Source organism: Enhydra lutris, unplaced genomic scaffold, assembly GCF_002288905.1.
Source record: "Enhydra lutris kenyoni isolate GAN:26980312 unplaced genomic scaffold, ASM228890v2 scaffoldscaffold21, whole genome shotgun sequence".
NCBI classification, from domain to species: domain Eukaryota; kingdom Metazoa; phylum Chordata; class Mammalia; order Carnivora; family Mustelidae; genus Enhydra; species Enhydra lutris.
In genome coordinates, this window is record NW_019154105.1 from 71,701,657 (window position 1) to 71,709,141 (window position 7,485).

Here is a 7,485-nt window from a genome sequence, read left to right on the forward strand (position 1 = left end):
CTCACAAAACAAACTGAGGGTTGATAGGGGGAGGGGGGTTGGGGGGGGTGGGATTATGGACATTGGGGAGGGTATGTGCTATGGTGAGTGCTGTGAAGTGTGTAAACCTGGCGATTCACAGACCTGTACCCTGGGGATAAAAATATATTATATGTTTATAAAAAATAAAATTTAAAAGAAAAAAAAAGATAGCAAATGCAAGGAAGTTAGAGGCTCCAGAATATTCACAAGGTGAGACATCTCTGGTCTGCGGTAACAGAGGCCCTTCCACACAGGCGCACTATAAGGGATGAACTACATGCTCGGTGTGAAACTCACAGCTCAGTGACTAGCATGTGGGAGATAGTATGAAGTTCCTTCTTCCTTGGGTACTCGGCTCTAAGGGACCCAGAACCCCCACTTCATTTAGCCACAGCTCACCTATTAGTCCTGTCCCATGTTGCTTTAGACAGCAGGCCTCCTGTGGTCCCTACAGGGTCATCTGGAGTATTCAGTAAAATACTGTCTTTGTAGCACTTGGGACTCTGGAAGCACTGATGTGAGACACGTAAATCAGACAGGGTAGTCTAGAGATATATACCAAAGAGATATATGCACCCCTATGTTTACTGCAGCATGATTTAAAATAGTTAAAACATGGAAACAGCCCTGTGTCCACTGATAGGTGACTGGACAAAGAAGAGGTGGTAAACACACACACACACACACACACACACACACACACACACACACTGGACTACTACTCAACCATAAAAAAGAATGAAATCTTGTCATTTGCAACATGAATATATCTACAGAGTATAAGACTGAGTGCAATAAGTCAGTTCAGAAAAAGACAAATACCATATGGTTTCACTCATATACGGAATTTAAGTAACAAAACAAATGAGCAAAGAAAAGAAGAGATTAAAAAAAACAGACTCTTAACTATAGAGAACAAACTGGTGGTTATGACAAGAGAGGTGGGTGGGGGACAGTGAAACAGTTGAAGGGGATTAAGAGTACATTCATTATGATTAGCACTGAGTAATGTATAGAATTGTGGAATCACTATATTGTACACCTGAAACTAATAATATAATACTGTACACTAATTGTACTGAAATTAAATAAACAAAGGGGAAAAGAAAACAAAAAATCTGACAAGGTAGTTACAGGTTACAATATAATGACTCTACTTAAATGGGCAAAGCATTTACTTTTTTTCTAGTTTCCTCTCTTATTAATTACTTCCCTTCATTTTAGGAATGATCATTATTACAACTCTGCCTGAGTAGGGAGTTTCAGATGGAATAACCTTTTAAAATTTGATTAAAGGGACGCCTGGGTGGCTCAGTGGGTTAAGCCGCTGCCTTCGGCTCAGGTCATGATCCCGGGGTCCTGGGATCGAGTCCCGCATCGGGCTCCTTGCTTGGCAAGGAGCCTGCCTCTCTCCACCTCTGCCTGCCTCTCTGCCTGCTTGTGTGCTTTCTCTCTCTCTCTTTCTGACAAATAAATAAAAAATCTTTAAAAAAAAAATTGATTAAAGTATTGGCAATGAAGATTATACTGCCAAGTGAAACTGCCCTATCTTCCAAACCAGAGATGTCAGTTACTGTTAATTTTGAGCATAGAATGTGATTTTTATCCAGTATAGTCATTTGAATGACAATAGTTACTGCATGTCCGAAAAAATATTGAAATATTAAAATAAACGAAAACAGGGGTGCCTGGGTGGCTCAGTGGCTCTGCCTTTGGCTCGGGTCATGATCTCAAGATCCTGGAGATCGAGCCCCTCATCGGGCTCTCTGCTCAGTGGGAGGCATGCTTCCTCCTCTCTCTCTCTGTTTCCCTCTCTGCCTACTTGTGATCCCTGCCTGTCAAATAAATAAACAAAATTTAAAAATAAAATAAAATAAACGAAAACAGTTAGTGATTCTATTACTTCTCTACTTGGGAACTAGTGAAGAACAATGTGTAGATAAACTTCAAAGCCTTTAAAACAGACTCGAAATAAAATATAATAAAACAGACTCAATAGGATCAAAGTTGAAGTACAGTAAGTTAAATACCTGGAGGAAATAGCAAGGCATTATAATAACAGAATCAGATAATTTCCTAACTAGGAGTAGACAGTATATTAATCATGATAGATGTCTGACATCAGATAGTATTGACTTAAATTATCGTTTAATTTTTCTTTGACTAAAATCAAATTATAACTTCAATAACGATTTCCTGAAATAACAAGCATAGATACATCTAATCCCCAGCTGCTTCCATAATTAAACGTGATAAAGCAAAACACTTTAAATTACCAAACATACATTAAAAAATACGATTTGTTACTGTGTTTTTTTTTAAAGTCTGCTACTTAAAGATGTTAAGGCAACAATTAAAAATTACATCAAAACTAGATATGAAATACATCAGTTGTGAACTGTATTCAGCTGCATGTAACAGAAAACTCAAATAATAGCAGATTCAACAAGATAGTTTTGTTTTTTTTTTTTCCTCTCCTGTTACAGGAAGTCCAGAACTGATACAGTGTCTGAAGAACTGTACTTCCAAAGTCTTTGGGATTCTTTTGGCCAAGCTCTTAAGGGTAATCATCATCAAGGAACGGGTTAGGCAGGAAAAATCGAAGAAGGGGAAAAAGGAAAAAGGACCCAAACAGTTAAGCCACCCCCTGTCAGTGGCTTTCCTGAAAGCCCAAACAAATGACTCTGGATTTGGATAATCGACCAGAAGTGAATCACACGAACATCCCAGGTGGCAGAAAGCCGGGCAATTTTCTCATCTGGACACATTACAACCTTAAATAAAATTGAGGTTCTGCTATTAAGGGGAAAATGGATAATAGATATTAAGTCGGAAACTAGCAGTTTTAGCCACAACTTGATATTTGATATTCCACAAGACAGGAAATTTGAAAACTCTAAGGATGGATGGGGGTGGGGGGGAGTGGGACAGAATCTTTTCAACATGGTAAACAGTATTCTTTGAAAATCCCTTCAAAATCCCACAAAACAACTAGATCCCTCTTGCAGCATAATTCTGAACGTATCGCTGAGCTCGTGGGAAGTAAGGGAAATCTCTAACACAAACACCACCCTTTCCCTACAAAACAAAAGCTGGACCTGCAACCAGGGTGTTACAAAGTAAACTAATATGGAAGGGGTGTTTGTCTCCCCGCCAAAGCCAGCATCCGCACAGCACATGTGAAACTCTGTCTCTGGCGGCAACCAGTTCCAGGAGCTCACTCACAGGCTCGGGTTATGCCCTGGGTCCTTGAAGGTAGCTGAAATGGCCCCAGGTCAATAGTGTCCCCACCTTCAACAAGAAACCAACATAAACACTAGTTGGAGGAAAGAATGGCCAATTTAGGCCTCCAGGTTGTCCACAGAGCAAAATCAACCAAACATGACATCAAGGGAAGACAAACAAATACACACAGAAGTGGCCGAAGGGCCACACACGCACACACAAAATCTACAAAGGATTCAACCCATTAACTCCTTAAAGACAAAAAAGTACATTGTCATCTCAGTATTTGTAGAAAAACATTTCACTCCTCGTTCATTTGTGATTCTTAACATACCCATACAGCCTGTACATTCTTTGTCCATGCCTAATAAATTTTTGTGAATAATTTTGGCTTTTATAAGACAGTTATATAACTTACGGTAAGTGACCTTTTTCTTTCTACCACTCCAGCACCTTATATCTTTTAGTTCCTTTTCTTGCCTTAGTGACCTGGGGAGAATGTCCAATACAATGTTAAATGGAAGCCATGACAGAAGCATCCTTATCTGGTTTCTCATTTTAAAGAGAATGCTTTTACCATATTGCCATTAAAATGATGTTTGAAATTACAGATTTTAACAGACAACCTTTAAAAAAAAATTTTGACAGCAGACGGCAGAGTACGAATGTTTGTTTCTATTGCTAAGAGATTTTGTGGGAACCAGGAATCAGGGATGAAATCACGGACTCTTAAAAATAAACTTAAAAAGACAAGCTACCCAGTGGAAAAGTGGGTAAAAGATATGAACTGAGAATGCACAGACAGGAAAACGCAAACTATGAATAAACATACACAGCAATTTCTAGCCTCATTAATAATCAGGTTATTTCACACCTAATCAAATACTCTAAAGAAAGTTCTGTACATAAACACCAGAAAATGTATGCAAAAATATTAATAGCGTCATAAGAGCAAAATATCGCAGACCAGCTCACATGTTTATCAGCAGTTGGACACATCTGTAAATTGTCACATATTCACCCAATGCAATGTTTTAACGGTAGTGAAAATGAACAAACTGCAACAATGTGCAGAATCGTGTCTGATTTCAGAAACAGTGCTTACATATATTTTGCATATATTTTTTGGATGTTGTAAATATTATGTACTTTAAATCATAAGTGTGAATAACTGCTTGTGCATCCTGTCAGTACTTCCTAGAGAGTGGGTATTGAGAGAGGCCTTGGAACCTCAGCTGCGCATTTTTTGCTGGTGTGACAAGAGTGCAAGGCCCTTTAGTAGGGCCATCTCTGGGGTTATGTTTGCAATGAGCAAGCTTGAAGACCGAAGTAACACGTTTCACTGGACAAAAAGCAGGCCTGCTTCCACATGCTAAACAAGGCAATAAATTCCACAAGCCCAGTACTCTTTGGCTACAGTGCAAACCTGCTCTGTGCTTAGTATCCCTGTGGCCCCTCAGCACCACTTTTATGAGATTTGAGAGTCAAGAGGAATCATCAGTATGTTCACCATACGGACACTCCGCCTTGGTGGTACCATAAGTACAGAAGTCTCTGACCCGAGAGTCTTGTGTCTTCTGCTGACATTCACAGTAACAAGCTCTCCTGATAGCCCGTCGTAGGTCAGGTAAAATCCCAGGTACTTCATGGACCTTGACAGAAGTTGAGAGACTAGAAAGATTCAAAAGACCCTGACCCTGTTTAGTCACCAACTAGCTCTCTTGACATGGACTTTCCAGAAATCTCTACAACCTTCTTGTTCCTCTTATGTAAAAGGAGAAAACTGAAGTAAATAGTCTCTAATAGCCCATGATTGAGTACAGGAAAAATACCCTGAGATCTGGAGGGGAAGGCATTTGTCCAGATAAAATGGAGCTTGCGAGGAAGATTAGAGGCTCCTTTACTGTTTCACTTTGTAAACGTCTGAATCTTGTAGCCTTAAGTGCTTCCGTGGATGGTGCTCCTTTCCTCTTTATGGCCTCCTTTCTTTTCCTGCAATGAAATACAGCAATGTGCCTGCCATTCAGAGTCATTTTCCTTTTGTTCTCTTCTCTGGATTGCAGGAGTGGAAGCCTGGCTTCTGAGTTAAATTCCACCAGTGAGAGGCAATCACATGAGGTTTGAAAGCAAAAGAGAGGCAAAAGCCATTATTATTCCTCCCGCAGAGCAAGGCAGGCCTTGAGCTGTAGCAGACAATAGAAATGGAGGTTCGCCAAGCCCTTTCAGTCACTCTTCTGAGAAGTACTCATTTCGGTGCCATAGATAACTAAGTTCATCAGCAATGAGTTCTTGTGGTTCCTTCAATTTCCATATTTCATGAGACGTGGCTTTCCTCATTTTCACTCCCTCGACCATGTTTTCGTTTTTTGGCTTTTGCAGTTAAAATGCTTACTAGCCTTCCTGCTTGAAGTATCTGCAGTGGTTTCCCTTGTCCTGACTGAACCCTGCCTGATAAAAGAAGTCAAATTTCAGGAAAAGCTATTCTAAATTGGTTTTAGTCCCCCTGCCCCTTCATTGCCAAAACCTTAGCAGTAAAAATAGAACCAATGATTCTATTCAAATCCATATGCCTATACGTTAGTTACTTGCTGCCAAAACAAATTACTACAATGTATTGTTTTAAAACAACACTTTTTTTTTTAAACCTTACAGCTTCTGTAGGTCCGAGGTCTAGGTGGAGTTAAGCCGGTGTTGTGCTTAGGGTTCCACCAGGCCCAAATTAGAGTGTCTTCCATTGTAGTAGTTCCCAAAGGCAGCTACTCAAGATTCTTGATCTCTATTTGACAGAAGACTGCTTTCCTTTTAATCTAGTATCCCAATCTTCATTGTTATGCATGGAAATAAATTTGGTTTAGCATTACAAAAAGAAGAAGAAGACAAAAAGGTAGAAGAAGGAGAAGAAGAAGAGCCTCTTGGTAGAGGCTGTGGGGAAGTAAGTTTTTCAAGTTCATTGGGCTTATGGGTTTACTTCAGTTCCTTGTGGCTTTAGGACTAAGGTTTTCTTGTCTGACCTGCCCATCGTGGGAGCTGGTGTCTACTCCTTGAGACTGCCCATGTTCACTCTCATGCTTTCCACAAGACCCCCTCTAATGACAGATTTGGGTTCTTGTCTTTCCCAAGTTCTTCCTCTTCCTAACTTCTCCATCTCTCTGATTCTGACCAGAGAAGTTTCACCCAGATCATCCAGGATAAACTCCTCAGCTTAATTTATCTTTGGTTAGACCTGCAAAGTCCCCTTCACCAGGTCACATAACATATTCACAGGTTCCCGAGATTAGGGTATGATCACCTCTTGGGGTGGGGAAGGGTACTCTGCCTGCCTGCCACACCATGGAAAAATTGGAATGGTATTTGTTATATCTGCTCCATTTGACATTCTCCCCTGAAACTTTATGATCTGTCTTGATGGTGGCAATCTTCTTCAGCTTGTTATTTTGGTTTCTAGACACTTTTCTAGGTAGGAGTAAGACAGGGAGAGATGAAAGGAACTACTGCTGTAGGAGAGCAACAAAAACAAAGCAGGCCCCAGGGGACTTTCGAGGGCTGCAAGAGCAATTATGAACAGACCTGGAAAAAACGGTGCGTCTACTAAGGTATCACTTCAATGATTTCATTTTTAAAAATTAAGATTCAAGACCGGCTTCTTCCTTTCTCCATCAATTGCACATAAATTCTTTTTAATTGAGCAGCCTCCCTTCCAGGGCACGTACACACACACACACACACACACACACACACACACACTGAAAGTGGCCAAACTTGGAAAAGAGAGGAATTTCTTAAAATTGGCTTTCATGAAAAGCCTGATCTGAGGTGAATGGGGAATTTGGAGTTGCTCCTTGGGACCTAGAATTTAAGAGGTCATTCTGTGGGATGTGAGGACATCACCAATTTTCTTGTCAAATAAACAAACTATGTGTCTAGCTTTACAGAGATATGAAGTATATTTCTTGCTATTTGGCTCCCAAAGAAGAAACATTTCTCATCATAAAGATACCCCCCTCACGCATACACCCTGAAACGTATTTGTGCTTTGATGTGGAACAAAAATATTCATTAGAAGGATGACTGAAACTTTTGTCCTGCCTTTATAAATTCATCATTTTTCTCAATAATGGAAACTATTTTTCCTCTCTAATTTTGTCCTCCCATACTCGATTCTCATTCTTTTTGTTTCCTTTATTACCCATGAAGCATAGTCCAGAAAGGAAAAAATGAAATATGCAGAGATAAATAAGA